Below are 22,966 nucleotides of genomic sequence, written 5' to 3'. Positions count from 1 at the left end.
AGCCATCCTTATCAGACAGAGATGTGCTCATTTGTACAAGCGATTTTTTTTTTTTACACCAAGTTATATTTCCAATGTCTTTCCATTTAATTTAGTTTTCAAGGAAGCAAAACAGAGCTAGAAAAGCAGTTCTAATCAAGTGACAGGAGCAAAGCTAACGTTCTGTGTGGAGATTCCATAACTGTCTGGATTCGCATCAGCTGCCAACCAGCTCAACCAGCTTCAGAGACTAGATCATTAACACTTGAAATATGTATTGAAGATGTTTAGTAAACTCAATACCTTTTGATAAGAAGTGAAGAGGGGGCGGTCATTCTGTAAAACTTTTGACAGTTTATTTTTTCCTTCTATAAATCATTATAGTTTTAATTGTGGTAATCTAATAAGCCATGTTTATTTTATCTAACCTAACCCAAGGAGTGTGTTTCAGCCATTATGCGGTTTTGTCTCAGGATCCCTGTGATAAGTGATCACATTTTATTTCTACTGACTTTGATGGTTTTGTTCTGCATTCAGTACTTGAAACGCTTCCTAAAAATAGGAAGAGATATCTTCTACAGTGTAATTACCTGGAATGTCTTATATGAATCGTCTTAAAATAGATCTCCAGTGTGACAGTCTTCTAATCCTCTCTTTTCAACTTTTCATAGAACATGCTCTGCGGAAATTTTCTTTGTATAATTAATTATTCCTTCATGACAAAAACCAGAGGGATATTGAAAAACAAGCAGAATTTCTCATGAATTCTCTGAATCATGTAGAATCAGTTTATCTCTGTTAAAATAAAACTTGTTTTAGTAAAGAGACTTGTACTAAAATATCCTTTGTATCTTGTTTTCCAAATATTTCCTGAATAATGTTTTGTAGATTGAGATGTTGTCTATTCTAATTTTTTTATTATGCTTGTTTAATAGCCACTTGGTCATTAATCATTGTAATATTGTATGTGGCACACAATCTAAATAATTCCTTATACTAAATTCCATGAGTTAGAATTGGCATAAACATAGCATGAAGGACCTCTCTTATTTATGAAAGGATATTTAAGTTGCAAAGAGCACACTGGATTTAGAGTCTGACAGTACTGGGTTTAGATCATAGCTTCAACATTTATATCTCTCTTGATTTGGAGGGGATTTATGTAACCTTTCTGAAACTCCATTTTCTCATGCATAAAATGGGGCTATAGTAAACAATTCAAATATTTAATATAAATATTAAAGTCATTTAAAATATCAAGTGAAGTCACAGACACCCAACAAAGAGTAGCAATAATTATATCTGAGCCTCAAGTACACTTTGCAGACTTTTTAGTGGTCAACCGTCTAACATACCAGAAAATGGATCAAAATGAAACAAATGGAAATTACTTTATGAAACTGAAAATCCAGCCATCATTTATGGAACTATAACTGAAAACTCTGCAATATTCCAGGTTCCAGACTAGTTTTTTTTGGTACTCTTCTGTGTATATGAGCTTGAGTTTAGAAATTTGGGGAAATGTTACATATATATATATATGAAAATATATATTTATATATAATATATCTTATATATGTGTTTAGAAGTATGGGGGACAATATTAAATATTTAAATATACAAATATAAAGTTTATAAACTTTATAAAATTTGAAATATTTTATAAATAAATATATATATCCTTTAGAAGAATGGCCTCTTTTCATGAATTGAGAGGCCTCTTCCAACCAGATTAATTAATTCCTCTTTCTCTTTCAGAAAAAAATCTATCATTATTGGGGTTTCCTAGAACTTCAGCCAGTTTTCTCTCTCTACCATCTGTCTAGAGAACTTGAGTTTTTCCAGGGCTCCCAGGTATTAGAGTGGATGATTTTAATGTCTCTCTGAAATGAGTAAGGGACTCAAAAGGCAAATCTTTCTTATTCTTCAGGCTATAATAAATCAAGCCACACAGATATGATTTCAAGGAGATATAACTGAAATTGAACTTTTGTCCTGGTATATTTCTTAGTTTTAATAATTCAGGTGTTTACAGATTTAGCAGAGATTCTCAACTGCATCTAATTTACTGTGGGTAGAGACTGAGTTTCAGTTTGCTCTGAAATGACTCTTTCAACCGTTTCATTGTGGTTTTGATTTGTATTTCCTTAATGACCAATTCTAATGATATTGAACACCTTTTTACGGGTTTACTGGCCATTTGTATATCTTCTTTGGAGAAATGTCTATTCAAACCTTTGAACATTTTTTACTTGAGTTATTTAATTGTTGAATTATCAGTGTTCTTTATATATTCTGTATACTAGAACTGTTATCAAATACATGATTTGAAATTATTTCCTCCCATTCTGTAGCTTGTCTTTTCACTTTCTTGATAGTATCCTTTGATGCACAAAATATCTTAATTTGTATGAAGTCAAGTTTACCTATTTCTTTCTTAAATTGCTTGTGCTTTTGGTGTCATATGTTACTAAGAGTCATATAGATTTAGCTCTTACATTTAGGTTTTTAATCTTTTTTGGAGTTATTTTTTTCATGTGTTATAAGATAGGGCTTCAAATTTATTCTTTTCCATGCAGATATCTAGACAAAATCACTATTTTGTCTAATATTTATGTAGCCACTTTCAGCTGTCTTTTGAGTAGTGCCTTTGTGAAAAATTTTCCATCCCTTTGCCTTCACCTTCATCCTATTTGTGCTTTTGAATCTAAACTAAGTCTATTGTAAACAGTATATTGTTATATGATGGTTTTCTATTCTTTTTGTCACTCCCTGCCATATAAGTGGAGAGTTTAATCTATTTATATTTGGTTCAGTTACTGATAAGTAATGACTTCTACAATTTTTCTATTTGCTTTCTATATATCTTATGTATTTTATGTTCCTCAATTCCTCCATCACTGCTTTTGTTTGTATGAAATATATGTTTTCCATGTATAATTTTAATTCCCTTGAAATTTCTTTAACTACAAATTGTAGTGGTTTCCCTGGGGGTTATAGTTAACATCTTAATTTATAACAATCTAGTTTGGACTAATATTAACATAATTTTTATAATATAAAAATGCCATATACTTGCCATATATACTGGATATATATATATATATATATTCATATCTCCAGTGTCTCTCACCATTATGTGGTTATTGTCACAGATCACATCTTTACGTATTATGTGTACATCAACCTAGATTTATAATTACTACTTTATGCAGTTGTCTTTTAAATAAAATTGGAAAAAAAGATGTTACAAAGAAAAATGCACTTATTTTTTCTTTTATACTTACCTATATATTCACCCTCCGCAGTGTTCTTTATCTCTTCACGTGGAATTGAATTATTTTCTAGTGTCATTTCATTTCAGGATAAAGGACTACTGTACATTTGTTATAGGATATATGTAACAAATATCCTATATATATATTCTCTCTGTTTTTGTTTGTATAGGAATGTCTTAATTTCTCTTTCATTATGAAGGCTAGTTTATAGGATGTAGAAATCTTTGTTGAAGGAAAGTTATGTTTCCTTTCAGAACTTTGAATATGCCATTCCACTTCCTTATGGTTGTTGGTTGTTAATCTTTTTGAGGATCACTTGTAAGAGATGAATTACTTCTCTCTTGATGCTTTCAAGAGTCTTTGTCTTTAGCTTTCAGCATTGTTTGTTTTTCTATTTGTTTTCAGTGTTTCTAATGTGGCTATGTTTGAGTTTATCCTACTTGGAGTATTTAGCTTCCTGGATTTGTAGATTAATATTTTTTGTCAACTTTGAAATTATTTAGTTAAGTATTCTTTTTTGTTTCTTTCACTCCTCTCTTTCTGGGACTCACATTACACATACGTTAGTAAGACTGATGTTGTCCTACAGGACTCTGAGCCTCTGTTCATTTCTCTTCATTTATTTTTTATTCTGTTCCTCAAAATGGATAATATCGATTGACCCATCTTCAAGTTTGCTGATTTTTTCTTTTGTTTGTTGACATCTGCTCTTGAGACTCTACAGTGGATTTTTCATTTTTGTTATTATACTTTTCAACTCCAAAATTTCTGTTTTGGTTCTTTTTTATTATATCTATTTTTATTGATATTCTCAATTTGATGAGACATCATTCTTTTATTTTCTTTTAGCTCTTTGAATATATTTAAAATAGCTAATTTGAAATCTTTGTCTAAAAAGTCCAATGTCTGGGCTTCGTCTGGCACATTTCCTGTTGACTTGTTTTTATATCCTGTGTATGTGTAATATTTTCTTGTTTCTTTCCATGTCTTAAAACTTTTTTTTTCATTAGCCATTTAAAATATTATAATGTAGTAACTCTGGAAATCAGGTTCTCTCCCTCCCCCAAGATTTATTGCTGTTGATTATTTTAGATGGTGTTTGTTTAGTTAGTGACTTTTCTGAGCTAATTCCATAAAGTCTGTATTCTTTATCATTGTGACCCCCAAAGTCCCTGTTCCATTAGCTTAGTGGGCAGCTACACACTAGACAGATATTTCCTTAAAAGCCTAGAATCAAAATATCTTTCAGTCCTTGCCTAGGGCTCTGTGTATTTGTTGAGGCATGCCTTCAACACTCAGACAGGCAGTTGGCAACTCTTCCTTAGTCTTGACTTCCTTCTTCCATAGCACCTCAGGGTCTGCTGGAAGTTTTCCCTGATCATGTGTAAAGCCCTGCACATGTGTGTGACATTCTAGATTTCCAGTAATATGGGGATTTCTTTTTAAAAATCTATGTATGTATCCTTCCCCAGCTTTTCATCTATGTGTTTTTGACGAGTGTGCTTTTTGCACCAACAGTTCTCTGTCGCCTCAGGCAGCAGTAACCTAATAAATTAGCCCATGAATACTTTTTGACAAATTTCCCCAGGAAGCAGCTTTAGCACTAGACCAGTCCTGAGTCAGGTGAAATAAAGACAGTCAGAGATAATTTGAGCTAATCTTCCATGCAACCACCAGACAGGTCAGAATAAGACAGGTCGCAGGTTCTTTGTGAATGAGGTCTGTGTGCTCCCTCTGGTACCATCTGCACACTGCTGTTTTCACAGTTACTACTGAACTGGGGAACAAGGGGTGGGACTTCTGTAAGGTAAAATTCCACAAAGTTTACTGATCTTTCTGAGGATAAATGACTTTTCTTTTTAATAAGTCTTCCAGAGGTGCTACAAGGCGTTGGTTCATTTCCAGAGTTCTGAAAAATGTTAATTCAGACTTTTTCTTTTCTTTTTTTGTTGCTTCTAGGGTGAGGTGGCTTCTGTCACTCCAGTTTTCTACTCTTTCCATGTATTATTATCTTTTCTTCACTTCCTTCCTTATTGAACTTAAAGCCCATGAGGCATTATTTTGTTGGCATTTGTGCCAATGCACTGAACTCTCTTGTTCTCCTGTCATTTTATAGCATCCATATGGGAAGAGACCAATGTTAGATGAACTCACTTCTCTGATTTTTGCTAAGCTGTACCTGAGAAATGGAGCTAAGATGAGGTCCATATTAAGTATGGAAGATGTCTTCCCCTCATTGTGTTAAAACATTCCCACCTCTTTCTGCTAATTAAAGTCAATTATCCTTGTTGTGCTTGTGACTCTACTTCTCACCTGCTCTTCCCTAGACACAAGGAGTAAATGGCTGCTACCAAGGTACTTTACGTACGCACTTCTCTTAGCCTCTTTTTTATTCCTCTACCTTTTAGCAGACATTTCCCCTTGTTTTGTGCTTTGTCTATTAAATGCAGATGGGGACTTCTCCAGAAGAAGAAGCACACTGGTTAACATTCAAATTTCAGATATAGGACACAGAAATTGAAACTGAATCATGCTACTTTAAGCGGTGAATGCAAACTTGGACTAAAATAGATATGAAAACCACCTTGTTGTATGCAGTTGGAATCTAGTTGCAAGGAGATGAATCTATTGTTGCAGGGAGCTGAATCCATTCAATCTTTCACAGAAGAAAAAGAGGAATTAATTGCAAAGATTTGTAAGGACTTTGAAGAGCTGGAGAAGAGAAAGTGCAGCTCAGTCTCTAAAAATATTGAATCCAGGAATTGGTGAGTCCGGGTGCCAGTTTTTTGCTACATTATTTTTCCTTGTACGGCTGACATCCTCTTTACCATGCTTCATATTGTCCCAACTCTAAGTGACCCCCAATATAACTATTAACAAAATCCACTAAGGTGTCTGTAACCTAATTGTAAATTCCAGTGAGAAAGAACCTTACTTGCCCAACTTGAGACAGTGTCTAGATCTGAGCCATTCACATACTCTTTCTGTATTCATTTGATCATTCATTCATTCTTGCACTATATTTTGTTTACCTACTACATGCCGACATAGATTTAGGTACTGGGAAAGAGCAGTGACAATATGAATGAAGACCCAGGTCTCATGAAGTCTGTTTTATTTAAGTCTGGTGGTTGATTACAGAATGGTATGTACCCATGCAGCACAGTTATGCAAACTAAATTCCTATATTTTGCAAAAATGTGAATGAGTCATAAGGCTCAGAATAGGGTCTGTTTAGTGGTCAGGTACCCTAAAATGTGAATCACGTACCCCATTTATACTCTAGAGTCAAAGACATTAATAAAAGTGTCAAATGATAGTCACATGTAAGTTACATTTTGTTTTGTTTGTGGTTTTATTGGCAGACGATTAAATTTGTTTAGAAATATTGACACATTACCAAGTAATTCTTCTTTTAGTGTTAAAAAATTGTTTACCTCTTCAACTTTTGAAATAATCACATTTCTGGGCAAGGTAATAGTCTAAGTCAGGGGAATTTCATCTGTCACTAAAAATAGCAGTTTTGTTTTATTTGTCATTATGATAATTATAGGTCACAGGAAAAGCACATGCTGATAGTTGCTTCCGGAAGATGATAAAGCTGTGGTTGCTGACAAACTGATGGAGTTCATATTCTTTTCTTGAAACTCGACATACGAACATTCATTTACTTTCTCAGATAAGCCAGGTTTGATATTGTGGCTTAGAGACTTTGTGCCTCCAGTCTTTCAGCTCCTTGCTCACTGATCAGAGATGTCATTTTACCTGCCTGACACACAAAAGAAATTAATATACATTTTTGTCTGGATGGCTTTATCTAGTTCAGAAGATTAGAAAATGGATTATAATGTAACAGACTGATTTTAAATTTATAACCTTATTTTTTACATACAAGTGCTCACTTATATTTTATTTCTGTTTAGAGTTATTGTATCTTTTCTTCTGTTCCTGATTTTATTAGCATTTTTGTTCTGAGTTTAAACTTCACACATTTCTAAAATTTCCAATTCCCAGCTTCAAGATGCTTTATATTTTTTATCATTTTTACATTCAAAAATCAAAACATGACTATTGGGGCTTCCCTGGTGGCGCAGTGGTTGAGAATCTGCCTGCCAATGCAGGGGACACGGGTTCGAGCCCTGGTCTGGGAAGATCCCACATGCCACGGAGCGACTAAGCCCGTGAGCCACAATTGCTGAGCCTGCGCGTCTGGAGCCTGTGCTCTGCAACAAGAGAGGCCGCGACAGTGATAGGCACACGCACCGCGATGAAGAGTGGCCTCCACTTGCTGCAACTAGAGAAAGCCCTCGCACAGAAACGAAGACCCAACACAGCCATAAATAAATAAATAAATAAACATTAAAAAAAAAAAAAAAACATGACTATTTGCAATTGAATATGTAATTTATATATATTTATATATAATATATGCATTATATTTAATATAGCATAGTATTTGCATATACAAAATTTACATGTAATACGTGTATTGTGTGAGTGTGTGTGTGTGTGTGTGTGTATGTGTGTATGACCAGCTCTTAAAATATCTATGCACTCTCCACTCTCTGTAGTTTGGGTGATATTCACCCCAGGATGGATGTGTGATTCAAAGCAGGCCAATCAGAACTCTGCATGCCTTTGGTCTTTGGTTCAGGATTTGGCACTTGTTCAAACTTGGCCCAATTAAAATAAACTCTTTGTTGAATTCTACTTCAAATAAACAATTGTTTTCTACTCAGTTCAAAGTAGGGAATATATAGCCATTTTGAGCCCGCAGGGAGTCTGAGAATGCAGTTTACAGGAATGAGGGCAGAGGGGATGGAGGGAAGCCAGGTTTGATGATACCCTTTGAACCAAAATCCAGACACACCCTTTTCAGTTACATAATCCAAGAAAGAAAACCTGGGTAAGTTGAAATTTTTTCCACCTGCATCCAAAACATCCCTAAAGGATAAAGAACGACCACACCTTTGATAGCATCTAAACAGTAGTTAACGATCCATTTGTTAATGTCAGTCATGTCTGATTCACATACTCATATGTATCCAATTTTTTTCTCAAAAAAATCCTATCTATTCTAGTGGCTACTCAGATGTCTGAGTTTGTCATTGCCGTTGCTGTTTTTTTGTTTGTTTTGGGCAGTGAATCAAACTGAGCTTTATTTTAGCAAGTTATTCATGGGATTGATTAGATGACCATTCAGGCCATGGTCGTCTTAATTGATTCAAAACACTATTGATTGTAAGGTGCATGGTTATTTTATATACTAAAAACAAAAAACAAAAAACAAAAAAACCCAGGACATTTTCAGTGTAAACCCCACTATTTTTAGATGTATTTCCCATTCAGAATTGTTTAAAATGACAAAGATAAAATGATGGCCTTTGCTCTTGAAAATTCATTTATTATATATTTTCTTCTTTCTAACTGAGCAGACACAAATTCTATTAGGGGTTTTAAGATATATAAATGGAGGCTGTTTGTGAGGAATAAGAAGACAAAATTTTGTCAGTTGTTTGCATAATAGTGTAATTTTTTCCCAGACTGCAGTGACATATGATTCTAAGGGGACTGAGGAGAAATGAATTTTTCCCTTGCTGGCTATTCTCCTCACAAGAGTCCAATATTGTATATAAGCAAAGCTAAGAACCTGAGACAATTTCAGCACTGATTTGATATCAAGACTGGAGCCTCACTACCTGATTTAACTTGATAATCTAAAAGTTATTCAGAAATGAGTAGAGGGCTTCTTTTCCTAAGTGAAGTCAAAAAAGAAGGCCATGGGCTTTTTTTATCTGCAGGCTCTCTCTCTCTCTCACACACACACACACACACAAACACACACACACACACCCCACAACACACGTTTTTGGGCCTCTAGATTTACCATTCCAAAGACACAAAGAGTTACATCTATTAATTCAAACGAAAATGAGTGCAGTGAAGAAAGGAGAAGGGGTTTCTCTTGATAAGGCAGATCATTCTAGCTTACTGCTCCAGCCCCTACCAGATCAAACAATTAGTCCTTAAAGCAGTTCCCATGTGGGAAAGGGAGAGAGGGAGAAAGAAAGGAAGAGAGGTGAGAAAGAGAGAGACAGAGAGAGAGACAGAAAGACAGACACAGAGAGAGAGAAGCACACCTTCTACCTTTAGAGGCTGGTCTTCCTAGTGTGACCTCGCGGCTATGAGGAAGAAGAGACCACATTAAAACTAGTATTATCAATTACTATTAAAACCAGTAGAAAGTCTATTACTATTAAAACTAGGATACTGAGCACTCTGAACGGTAACCTCTGCATAACTAGTCCTTTCTTCTTTGTACTGGAGTAAAGGACTTTATGTAAAAACAAAACAAAATGAAAACAATTATAAAAAATTCAAAAACTAAAACACCAAAAAAACACACCTTTTTCGTTCTGGAAGAAAACAAAATGTATAGATTATCAATTATGCCTCATATTTAACATACTTGATTTTAAAACTATGAAGCAGTTGAAGCAGATCCTATCACTGTGTTTTAAGTGAAAGCCTCACTGCAAAGAGTCATGCAGTTTACCGACATTTTTAGCCTTCAGTGGAAGCTCAGGTGTTCATCTCTAAATTCATGTCTTTCCATTGAATTCTGTAGATTCATCAGTGTTCAGAATTTTTTGAATAGAATAAGGTAGTAGTTTTCAGTTAGTCCTTGGATTGTGAGCAAGATCTGAATATTTAGAGGATAAAAACGAAAACATATGACACATAACTGATCTAATATATGAGACGTTTTCCAAGGACTATCTGTCTTTCTCTTTTATTTACATTAGGTGGGATAGTTCAACACCTCCAGTTCATTAGTATACATTGTGTAACAATGACACCTACCTGAACTGGGAGTTCAATTTTAGATAAACTGAGATGAATGTACATATCATCACTTGATTAAGGACTTACAGTAGAGCCTTAGGTAAGGAAACCTCTCAGTTAACGTAGGAGTTATGTCTATGAGTTATCTTTAACACTCTCCAATAGTCCTTAGGAAAATTCCATTAGTGATCAGTTTTGTTTCCTGGGAGAGGGGACCTCTGATCTATCCACTGTCACTATCCATCAGGAAAACCTCATTAAACATAACTGACAATGTGCTTCTATTTTAACTTACTGTCATTATGGATTTAAAAATAATGTCCCAAGCTTAGGACATAACGCATATACTTTTTCAATGTTTCCACTGTGTCTATTTCTTTTTGTGTATTCAGTAAATCTTATAATCGCAGTTGAAAAGCCATAAATATAAAGTTATATTGAAGAGTGAATATTTTGAAAGAGATGCGGGAAGCTTATGTTATCTATTTGACATTAATTGCCTACATATTTAGGACTTTATAAAGAAACATTTAAATATTGTGATACTTATGTATAAAATTTTTAAGATCATGGCTATTATTGGTTAATATTATTAAACATGTGAGGATATCATGGACATCTTGTTTGGCATGAACTATATTCCCCCTCTCCTCCCAAATTTTGTTATGAAATTTTACTTAGATACAGAAAAGATTAGGGAATAGTCCAGTAGATATTTATAAACCATCTACCCATATTCAATATTCAATATTTGTAAATATTTGTAAATAATTTATCTCCCCTCTGTCTCGCTATCCCACTGTCTAAGGGTTTTTTTCAGAGCCCCTGGAGCTTTCGTTGACCAGGGTAGTTGGCAGTGCTAGTATACAAGGGATGGGGTGTGAGTGTGAGAAGATAGTTAAATATCTCACCTTCGCTATCCCTTAGAGGGAAATTCAGAGTTATGTTTGACATGGTTTCTCAGTGCTCCCCTGTTAGGACTGTGCCTTTGTTGCCTGCAGCAGGAAGTCGAGAATTAACACTTCCTCATAGCACTTTCCATATAAACTACAGGCACCCAAGTTTTGTTTCAAGATCTGCTTTTGGAGAGGTTTCAAATTAAGATAGTCAAATCGTGTCTTTATTGCATCATTTAACACATTCCTTCTCCCTTTTATTTCTTGCAAACAGGAAGTCAGTTCCTGAAGTTTGTTTAAATTCAGGTTAAATATTTTAGTTTAAAAAAAGTCACTTTCATACTGCTTCATATCAGAAGATCCAGAATATTAGTTTCTCTAATATCCAGGATGCAAAATTTCACCCTTGATTACTAGGTAAAATTCTATAGAAGATTAAATAACTGTATTGTACACATAAGAAGAGATGAATGTGAAACAAGCATTTGGTGGCTCTTCATCACGTGATAATTATTTGTTTACATACAAGCTTTCTAAGGGAGATTTATTGGGTATCTGCAAATCCATCAAGATTTACTGTCTCAAAGGGAGTCTAAATAAAGCTGCTTTCGGCTAGTGGGAAAAAAGGCTAATTTATATGGTTATTGCTGGAAACTGGGAAAGAGAAAAACAGGAAATAAAAATCTGTAAGTCATTAATAAGTATCTGGTCTATCGTTAACAGTAATACAATTTTAGTAGATACTTAGTAAAAGAAGTGAAAACAGGACTTTTGAAATAATATGGATAGTGTGTGTGTGTGTGCGTGTGTGTGTGAAAGAGAGAGGGAGAGAGAGAGAGATTGCTGTTTTGTCTAATGCTTTTTCCTTATTTTTATTTTCCAGGGCTCATGGGCAGATTGTGTTTCCCAGGCATCCTTGTGGATCTATGGGGCTAAATGACTGTGTTCTGAAAAAGGAAGTTAGATCTGTCACTTGCTGTGCCAGTCCTGCAACTTCCATCTATGGCCTTCACATGCTGTCACTCTTCTTTTCTGTTGGCTCCGTGTGGAGAATCCAGGGGAGCATTCTAAAGTGCAGAAGACTGAGCCGTTACTGGATTCAAGGAGTTCAAATCCCCACCAAATCTCCACTCCACTCCACCACTGACCCTTACTGGAAGTAGAAGTAAGTTAGGAGCAAAATTGTGTTGGTTAAGCCACTGAGATTTTGAGATTATTGTTATAGCAGTTAGCGTTCCCTAGCCAATTCAATGGGGGAAATACGGAGAAGAAAAATGTGTGACACAGGTGATTTTACTGGCAGTAACTTACTAGCTGGAAGAGGGATTTAAACAAAAAACAAATATCTACACACCGCAAGAAAAACACCCTTGGTTCTACAGATTCTAACACAGAACTTGACTTATTGAACCATTTATATCAAAGAAAGGTTACATTCTTAAGTGAATAATGGACAACTAGATTGACATTTATGCCCCCAAATACTATTTCACACTTGGAGATTTCTGAGAATGGCTTTTCAGTAGTCAACACCTGGATGCCATTCCAAAGCATAGCACATACCATTTGTCCACTGGTTAGTATCATTGATCAGTGTTATTGAACTGTCAATGTATCTCTGTCATCATCATAAATCATTGTCCTGGAAATTGCTGCAATTAGACTTATAAGAAATAAATCAATTTTACCCTGAGCTATCCAATTAGAAGATGTTTCAGAGACGTAGTATCATCTATATAGATACAGGTATTGATGTCTATATCAAGGTATCTATATATTTCTATCTATACACTTCAACATCTCTATATTTGGAATGTTGGTACACTGCTTCCAAGATAAATATCTTGTCACTTGTGACCAATTTTTATGTTATAGGGTACAAAAAAAGATCATTAATCTGAATCAGGTTAACTGAACCATGAAATAAGGCAGGCATGAGGTTTTAGAAGAGTATATGCTTTATTCCCTTAGAGATTTGCCATTTAATATCTGAAGAAAAAATTTAAATGATCTCAGGGTTTAAAAATAATGAATAGTAATCAGTAATTTATAACTAAGCACACTGGGTTGCAGCTTCATACCTCCAATACTTTTTTATTATTATTCTCAGTACTACTGTGCTCTTTTCACAGCCCTAATGGGATTATAAATTGTCTTTGTTTGTCTTCACCTATTAACCTTTCACATGTTTTCTCTAAACATTCAAAACTAGATCTACCTATATAAGATGACACTACCCATTAAATAATTCTCCAGTTAGTTATTGATAGAGTTAGAGTATAAAAATATTAACTGTGATTTCTTTAAACTATTTTATTAAAAAGAAATGCCACGAACATCTCAATTGCATTCAGGGCAAAAGTATTTAAGAAATAATTGAATATCATTATTTAAAATGTTCCTATATAATTTGTTACAATTGTTCCAGATATTTAGAGTTTGAACGCAGACCACTTAGGAAGATTTCGGTTGCAAGACAAGTATCATATACTTTGTCCTAAGAGGTCTTGAAGTGATTTATATTGCTGCTTGGTGTACAATGTTACACATGAGTTAAAATGGTTTTTAGGTTCTGCCTGAGAGATGACTGGTCATGGCTTTTAAGTTCCCGTAAATAACAGCACAAGCAATGGGGATATTCTTTTGGATGGAATCCAACTGAAAAGAGGAATAGAGCGTCAGATGGAGAAATGTGTTTGTCTTTTCCTTGTTGTCTTTAATCGTAGAATGGTACAAGTGATAAAACATGAATGAAAAGGCATGCTGAAACCTTTACAATGGGGGAAGTGGTCCAATCCCTTCCCTTCTCGTCACACATGTAGAGAGATGAATGTAGATCTCCCATAAACATGAGCAAGAATCTGGCGTAATCATAGAGGTCTTTCCCAAGATATAGGGACTCACTCCATGAAATTCAGAGTCAAGGGACAATTCACGAAGCCCGTCTGCATCTGACCTTGCATGCTAGGACGGCCCACCAGCTCCTGCTGCCCTGGTTTTGATGTGCAGCTTCCTGTACCAGGGATGTTGACTTGAGCCGGCAGAGCATGTGGCCTATTGGAGATGTGAGGATAAGGGAGCTGGAGGGGAGGAACACAAGCCAGCAGGCTTGCTGGAGGTGAGTGATTTCCTTTATGCTGTAATCAGAGGGTGAAATCTGTGACACCAAAGTGGCTCAGTCTGTGAGAAACTAATGACAAGGGTGGCAAAGAATTTCTCAGCTAGTATAATTATATTTTCTCAGGCAAAAAATCAATGGAAAGGAGATACAAACAACTGGTTTCATTATTAAGAGTCTGTCTTTGGGCCAGATACAATCATTTTCTTTAAGTAGCAGAGAAGATTGTCATTTCCTGTAAAACAGCCTTACAGATGGGTTCAAAAAAAAACCTGTCAGTCTGAAAAAATTCACATGTCCTTCCCACATTTATCAATGTCATTCTAGTAGCTTTTCTTAGGCTTTTCCCACACTCATCAATGCCATAATGATACTGCAATGAACTAGAGTAGCCTTAAGATATTGAGTACCAATTTAAAATTCATATTTTATTTTGTTTTTAATAATGCCAGTTAGTTTCTTTTCCAGTGCCTTTTATTCTAGATATACCAGCATTACCTGTTTTTTTTGTTTGTTTGTTTTATAGATCAGGTCCAATTATTGCCCTATAATAAAATTTGTTTCTCACAGAAAACTCTATTTTACAGAAAGATATAAAAGGGATGGTCTTTCTATTAATTGTTTCTTGTTAACTGAAAATTCAAGTTAAGTGGAGTAGTGGGAAAGTATGTCTTTGCAGGGTTTTGTTTCACTTCTGCTAACCCTCTCTGTGGTCTTAGACAAGTCATTTAATCTAAAGAACATTGGTTTTGAAGATATAAGATTTAAAACAGAGAATCTTGAAGTGTCTTGCTATTGTAAAATTCCAGAAAATATAATCTAACCTAATATTAAATATGCAGATACACATAAGAAAAATAATCACCTGATACTAATGTTCACTTCTTCTCATTAGATAATTAGACATACGTTAAAAATTCTCAATAACAAGAATGTTAGCAAGGAGTTATGTTTGAGCAAACTATAATCACATTTTTTGTTTTTGTTTTTAATTAATTAATTTTATTTTTGGCTGTGTTGGGTCTTCATTGCTGTGCACGGGCTTTCTCTAGCTGTGGTGAGCGGGGACTACTCTTCGTTGCGGTGTGCGGGCTTCTCATTCTGGTGGCTTCTCTTGTTGAGGAGCATGGGCTCTAGGCGTGCGGGCTTCAGTAGTTGTGGCACATGGGTTCAGTAGTTGTGGCACTCGGGCTCAGTAGTTGTGGTGTGCAGGCTCAGTAGTTGTGGCACACCAGCTTAGTTGCTCCGCGGCATGTGGGATCTTCCCGGGACAGGGATCGAACCCATGTCCCCTGCATTGGCAGGCGGATTCTTAACCACTGTGCCACCAGGGAAGCCCTCTAATCACGTTTTTGAATAAGGATTTAAATTTTATACTGGGTTAGTTTTAGGTTTCAGCTGATTTTAGGAAGTTTTAACAGACTTTCACAAAATAGTACTTGCATATTATTGTAATGCAAACACAAATAACAAAGTTCAGTAGCACTAGTTATTTGCCAGTTATATAAAATTCCACATTCATATAAGCTTTTAAGTATTGGTTTGCTTTTAAATTAATTAATATTAACTTAAGAGGACAGATTTTAAGTAAACATTGCAGCAAAGAGGCCCAAAATGTCCCTAAGCATTTCAAAGCCAACAAGTATTTTTAAAATACTTAGTTCCTTTGGAAAGAAGTATTTCAATACTTTTTATGTGTGGTGGTGGAGGTATTTCCCCAGTGATGAAAAATAAGTTTTCTGGGATTTTTTTTTGGAAATATAAATTTTTTTTTATTGAAATATAGTTGATTTACAATGTTGTGCTGTACATCAAAGTGACTCAGTTATACACATATATACATTCTTTTATATGTTCTTTTCCATTATGGTGTATCACAGGATATTGAATACAGTTTCCTGTGCTATACAGTAGGACCTTGTTGTTTATCCATTCTAAATGTAATAGTTGGCAGCTACCTACCCCAAACTCCCAGTTCATCCCTGTCCTGTCCAATCCCCTGCCCACTGCCCTGGCAACCACAAGTCTGTTCCCTTTGTCTGGGATTTTGGATTGGACAATATCTTGATGTCTTGGAACTTTCTTCATTCATTTACTCAATATCTATACTTCTAAGTCTCAGTAATTTACTGTTGCTGATTTTATTTTCCTGTTTGTAAGCTGATGCCATATTAAATTTAGGTCAGTACTCTTTGTTTTTATTGGCTGTATGTAAGAATCCTCTTGTTCATAGAATTTTAACGTTCTCCATCTACCCCTGCTGCTTCCAACCATTTCCCCCCCCCCAGTGGGTTTAAAGGTCCACTCAGTCTATTTTCTTCTAATCGCAACAGCTATTTAACAGCTGTCCATGCCATTTGCTTTTGGTTTTCTTGTCCATTTCACCATTGCATGTTCAGTGTGAGGATGACAAATAATGTTTGTATTCCATAAGTCTCTGGATGAAGAGTCATATCTAAAAAGACACAGCCACATGTGATGTCAACCACAAGAAACTTGATTCTATACCCACAGTTGTGATTGAAGTTTCCTGTGATGAGGATGAACATATGGAATGGAAGTGAGTAATTATACCCAGAGGGTGAACTGTGGCAGATTGATTGTATTAATGATGCAAGACCCTGCTCTGTTGAATTATTAGGAGTTTAAGTAACAGGTGTAGTAACTAATCATAAAAGTATTGAATGTAGAAGAGCACCTTTAAAACTAGACTAGACCGAATGTATTAGATATATATAAACTTACCCTGGATTGGGAATTAATATATTGTTTCCAGTACAGGAGAGCCTAATAGGTTGGTTAACTGAAGCCTGGAATACATGGTTCCTAAAGACAGTGATTTGAAATATCAAAATTTTCCTGACTCCCTGAAGAGGTGAGTAGGTCTAAAGGTTCAGGAAAAGGGATACTGTAGTGGATTGATTATGTGGAACCAGCTCACCCACTCTGTAACCACAGTATCCTCTGTGATGACCACCCTTTGTAGGCTGGCAGTAAAGGTAGGAGAAATACCATGGAATTTGACTCCTTGATGTCGTACTCCGTAGAAGAAAAAGCTCAAGTGGCGACTCTTGACACCGAGAGACAAAATGAGTACTATTACTGTAGAAATTATTGGAGACAGAGGAATAAACAAACTATCATGAACCTCAGTGATCATTCGCGGTGGTTAATGGATCCTCAGGTCCCTCGGGATGAACACATAGGCAACCTACTAAGGAAACACTTGCCTATACAAGCAGCAAATTTCCATGTCTAGTGGGGAGAAACCCAAGTGGAGAAACGGCAGTGGGAATTCATGAGTTCTTACCCAGGTCTCAGAAAAAGTCTGTTTACAGACTTGGAGCTCCTTAACCAAAGGGTAGTCTAAGCCCTTTAGAGAAAAGAACCTGCAACAAAGCCATACCTGTAGACTCTGAATCTTCCTCTAAGCATTTTTTGAGGATTCTGTGGCCATTTATGAAGGTGTCAGTACCCTAGTAAGGGAAATCTGGAGACTATTAGATATTGCATATGAACTGATATCAATACCAAAGACCAAAACCTTCATTGTTAGAGGAACAGAGTGGTGACTCTGAGGCTTATGGAGGGAATCTTAGCCTGAGTCCGACCTATGCTAGTTATGTGCTTAGTCTCAATATATGTAAGAGAGATAAATATGCTTAATTATGGACAGATTACACATATGGCTAATAGGCCTTAGAGTGAGGTAGGAATAATGACCCCCTAATCCCTCACTAAAATAATAAACTGAAAGCAATATTGCATTCCTGGGGAATTGCAAATATTAGTGCCCCAAAAAGGACTTGCAGGATCGAAGGGTAGGAATTCCTATTACGTCCCCATTTTACTATCCTGTTTGGCCAAAGAAAAGACTGATAGATCTCTTACTTTGGATTTTGGTAAACTTAATCAGGTGCCGAACAATCACAGCTGTTTCTTTTGATATGATATCTTTGCCTTACCTGCTGGAATTTGGTATGCATCTCTCGACCTGACAAATTTGTTTTCACCAAAATTCACAAAGATAGTCAGAAGCAATTTGCTTCTACCTCATAGGGCAGCAGTATATCTTCAGTATTTTATTGCAGTGCTATTTCAACTCTTTGTCTCTCTATTATTATACAGGCTTGAGGAATTTTGTTTATTTTCATAGTCTATAGAACATTACAACACTCCATTGATGATGTTATGTTTATTGGACTAATGAGAAGGCAGTAGTAAACAACTTGAATGCCTTAGTTGATCACAAGTATGCTGGAAGGTGGACTTCAACTAGAGGTATCAGTATGAACTCATGATGTATATGACCACTAAGTGGGTTTAGAACAATGATCCCGGTATCAGTGAGCACACCTAGTGTCTAAATCTTCACTTCCTAAAACCAGTTGCCACTAAATGGATCCAGAGAGTGCTGCTGGGGTAATATACAGTTCCAGATTTGATCTTGCAATTTGTCATGTAAGAATGCAAGCTTCATTAATTTGACATGAAAATGAAAAACATGTTAATGTAGTAAACATTTATTATATGTAAAATAACTACTATAGAGAGACGCTAAAAATTAAAAATATTGTAAGAAAAAGATAAAAAGAAAGATACTTTTCACAGAAAATGTCAGGTAATCAATATAGAAGAAATTATGCAATTAAGATATCTCAATTTCACAACTAATTTCCAATGTAAAATCACAAGGCAAGGATCTTTAGTTGGGTGGTTAGAAAATAGGATTTTCACATGGTCTCAAAGTATTCTGCCAAAACCTAAGTATCAGTTTCAAAGTGGAATATGTTTCTTAACTTTGAGTGACCTGGCGGTAACCACCTTAGTACAGGTGATTCTCATCCTAAACAGGAACTTACTAAGAACCTCTTGATGATAAGCAATGACAAAGGTCTTAATACCTGTGTTGTATTATTGCTAAAATATGTAACATGGTCTACTCTTGAGAGAACAAGTCAAAATCTGATTGCAGATTGCAAATCTTACTGTTTTATAAGAAACCGAGAACTGGAATCTTCAAAACTGCACTCTCATGGGGAGAAAAAAATTTGAGACTATTTAGATTATGAAAATCTAAAGATAAAAAACTGAAAAAAAAGGTGTGAAAAATTGATTGGATCCTGGGGAGAAAAACAAACAAACAAAAGGTATAAAAGATTTTCAGGAGAATAGGGGAAATTGGAATTATTTAGCATATATTAGAATATGTTGCTGAATTGATGTTAGTATTTTAAAGATGGAAATGGTATTATGATTATGAAAACAACATCCATAGGGTATCCATCTAAAAAAATTAGAGGCATATCATGTCTGTATACCTTACTTTTAAATGTCTCAGAAGGAAAAAAAAAAAAGAATAGTTTGAAGAATGTACCTGGGAACTGCTTTATCTGAACAATGTATACCACCTTCTTTTTTTTTTTTTTTAGTACAACTCTCTTTATTAGATGTATTTTTGTATATTTGTTCCCATTGATCACATGCACATAACCATGTACAGAAATGCAAATATCATTTCAGTCAACTTTTTTTTTTTTATACAGCAGATTCTTATTAGTCATCAATTTTATACACATCAGTGCATACATGTTAATCCCAATCGCCCAATTCATCACACCACCACCACCACACCCTGCCACTTTCCCCCCTTGGTGTCCATACGTTTGTTCTCTACATCTGTGTCTCAATTTCTGCCCTGCAAACCAGTTCATCTGTACCATTTTTCTAGGTTCCACATATATGCATTAATATACGATATTTGTTTTTCTCTTTCTGACTTACTTCACTCTGTATGACAGTCTCTAGATCCATCCACATATCAACAAATGACCCAATTTCGTTCCTTTTTATAGCTGAGTAATATTCCATTGTATATATGTACCACATCTTCTTTATCCATTCGTCTGTCAATGGGCATTTAGATTGTTAACATGACCTGGCTATTGTAAATAGTGCTGCAATGAACATTGGGGTGCATGTGTCTTTTTGAATTATGGTTTTCTCTGGGTATATGCTCAGTAGCGGGATTGCTGGATCATATGGTAATTCTATTTTTAGTTTTTTAAGGAACCTCCATACTGTTCTCCATAGTGACTGTATCAATTTACATTCCCACCAACAGTGCAAGAGGGTTCCCTTTTCTCTACGCCCTCTCCAATATTTATTGTTTGTATACTTTTTGATGATGGCCATCCTGATTGGTGTGAGGTGATACCTCATTGTAGTTTTCATTTGCATTTCTCTAATAATTAGTGATGTTGAGTAACTTTTCATGTGCTTCTTGGCCGTCTGTACGTCTTCTTTGGAGAAATGTCTATTTAGGTCTTCTGCCCATTTTTGGATTGGGTTGTTTGTTTTTTTAATATTGAGCTGCATGAGCTGTTTATATAGTTTGGAGATTAATCCTTTGTCCGTTGATTCGTTTGCAAATATTTTCTCCCATTCTGAGAGTTGTCTTTTCGTCTTGTTTATGGTTTCCTTTGCTGTGCAAAAGCTTTGAAGTTTCATTAGGTCCCATTTGTTTATTTTTGTTTTTATTTCCATTACTCTAGGAGGTGGATCAAAAAAGATCTTGCTGTGTTTTATGTCAAAGAGTGTTCTTCCTATGTTTTCCTCTAAGAGTTTTGTAGTGTCCGGTCTTACATTTAGGTCTCTAATCCATTTTGAGTTTATTTTTGTGTATGGTGTTAGGGAGTGTTCTAATTTCATTCTTTTACATGGAGCTGTCCAGTTTTCCCAGCATCACTTATTGAAGAGACTGTCTTTTCTCCATTGTATATCCTTGCCTCCTTTGTCATAGATTAGTTGATCTTAGGTGCGTGGGTTTATCTCTGGGCTTTCTAACTTGTTCCATTGATCTATGTTTCTGTTTTTGTGCCACTACCATATTGTCTTGATTACTGTAGCTTTGTAGTATAGTCTGAAGTCAGGGAGTCTGATTCCTCCAGCTCTGTTTTTTTCCCTCAGCCTTGCTTTGGCTATTTGGACTCTTTTGTGTCTCCATAAAATTTTAAGATTTTTTGTTCTAGTTCCATAAAAATTGCCATTGGTAATTTGATAGGGATTGCATTGAATCTGTAGATTGCTTAGGGTAGTATAGTCATTTTCACAATATTGAATCTTCCAATCCAAGAACATAGTATATCTCTCCATCTGTTTGTATCATCTTTAATTTCTTTCATCAGTGTCTTATAGTTTTCTGCATACAAGTCTTTTGTCTCTCTAGGTAGGTTTCTTCCTCGGTATTTTATTCTTTTTGTTGCAATGGTAAATGGGAGTGTTACCTTAATTTCTCTTTCAGATTTTTCATCAGTAGTGTATAGGAATGCAAGAGGTTTCTGTGCATTAATTTTGTATCCTGCAAATTTACCAAATTCATTAATTAGCTCTAGTAGTTTTCTGGTGGCATTTTTAGGATTCTCTATGTATAGTATCATGTCATCAGCAAACAGTGACAGTTTTACTTCTTCTTTTCCAATTTGTATTCATTTATTTCTTTTTCTTCTCTGATTGCCATGGCTAGGACTTCCAAAACTATGTTGAATAATAGTGGTGAGAGTGGACATCCTTGTCTTGTTCCTGATCTTAGAGGAAATGCTTTCAGTTTTTCACCACTGAGAATGATGTTTACTGTGGGTCTGTCGTATATGGCCTTTATTATGTTGAGGTAGGTTCCCTCTATGCCCACTTTCTGGAGAGTTGTTTTTTTTTTTTATCATAAATGGGTGTTGAATTTTGTCAAAAGCTTTTTCTGCATCTATTGAGATGATCATGTGGTTTTTATTCCTCAGTTTGTTAATATGGTGTATCACATTGGTTGATTTGCGTATATTGACGAATTCTTGCATCCCTGGGATATATCCCTCTTGATCATGGTGTATGATCCTTTTAATGTGTTGTTGGATTCTGTTTGCTAGTATTTTGTTGAGGATTTTTGCATCTATATTCATCAGTGATACTGGTCTGTAATTTTCTTTTTTTGTAGTATCTTTGGTTTTGGTATCAAGGTGATGGTGGCCTCATAGAATGAGTTTGGGAGTGTTCCTTCCTCTAAAATTTTTTGGAAGAGTGAGAAGGATGGGTGTTAACTCTTCTCTAAATGTTTGATAGAATTCACCTGTGAAGCCATCTAGTCGTGGGCTTTTGTTTGTTGGAAGATTTTTAATCACAGTTTCAATTTCATTACTTGTGAGTGGTCTGTTCATATTTTCTATTTCTTCCTGGTTCAGCCTTGGAAGGCTATACCTTTCTAAGAATTTGTCCATTTCTTCCAGGTTGTCCATTTTATTGGCATAGAGTTGCTTGTAGTAGTCTCTTAGGATGCTTTGTATTTCTGCGGTGTCTGTTGTAACTTCTCCATTTTCATTTCTAATTTTATTGATTTGAGTCCTCTCCTCTTTTTCTTGATGAGTCTGGCTTATTGTCTATCAATTTTGTTTATCTTCTCAAAGAACCAGCTTTCAGTTTTACTTATCTTTGCTACTGTTTTCTTTGTTTCTATTTCATTTATTTCTGCTCTGATCTTTATGATTTCTTTCCTTCTGCTTACTTGGGGTTTTGTTTGTTCTTCTTTCTCTAGTTCCTTTAGGTGTAAAGTTAGATTGTTATTTCAAGTTTTTCTTGTTTCTTGAGGTAGGCTTCTATAGATATAAACTTCCCTCTTAGAACTGCTTTTGCTGCATCCCATAGGTTTTGGATCATTGTGTTTTCATTGTCATTTGTCTCTAGGTATTTTTCGATTTCCTCTTTGATTTCTTCAGTGATCTCTTGGTTATTTAGTAACATATTGTTTAGCCTGCATGTGTTTGTGTTTTTTATGTTTTTGTCCCTGTAACTGATTTCTAATC

General features: G+C 35.3%; 1 long non-coding RNA gene across 1 annotated transcript in view; it reads right to left on the bottom strand.

The window, feature by feature from the left end:
• Nucleotides 1–22,703, bottom strand: part of LOC309647430 — a 913,030-nt gene extending 890,327 nt beyond the window's left edge. Inside the window, exon 1 of the long non-coding RNA XR_014256048.1 lies at nt 22,669–22,703. This is a non-coding gene — a long non-coding RNA (uncharacterized lncRNA). The remainder of the gene's footprint in view (nt 1–22,668) is intronic.
• Between the last annotated feature and the right edge of the window lie 263 nt (nt 22,704–22,966).

The sequence above is a fragment of the Balaenoptera physalus genome (genome assembly GCF_965194825.1).
Source record: "Balaenoptera physalus genome assembly, chromosome: 18".
In the NCBI taxonomy this organism is placed as follows: domain Eukaryota; kingdom Metazoa; phylum Chordata; class Mammalia; order Artiodactyla; family Balaenopteridae; genus Balaenoptera; species Balaenoptera physalus.
Note: the sequence above shows the minus strand (reverse complement) of the source record. Positions and strands in the feature narration are given on the sequence as shown.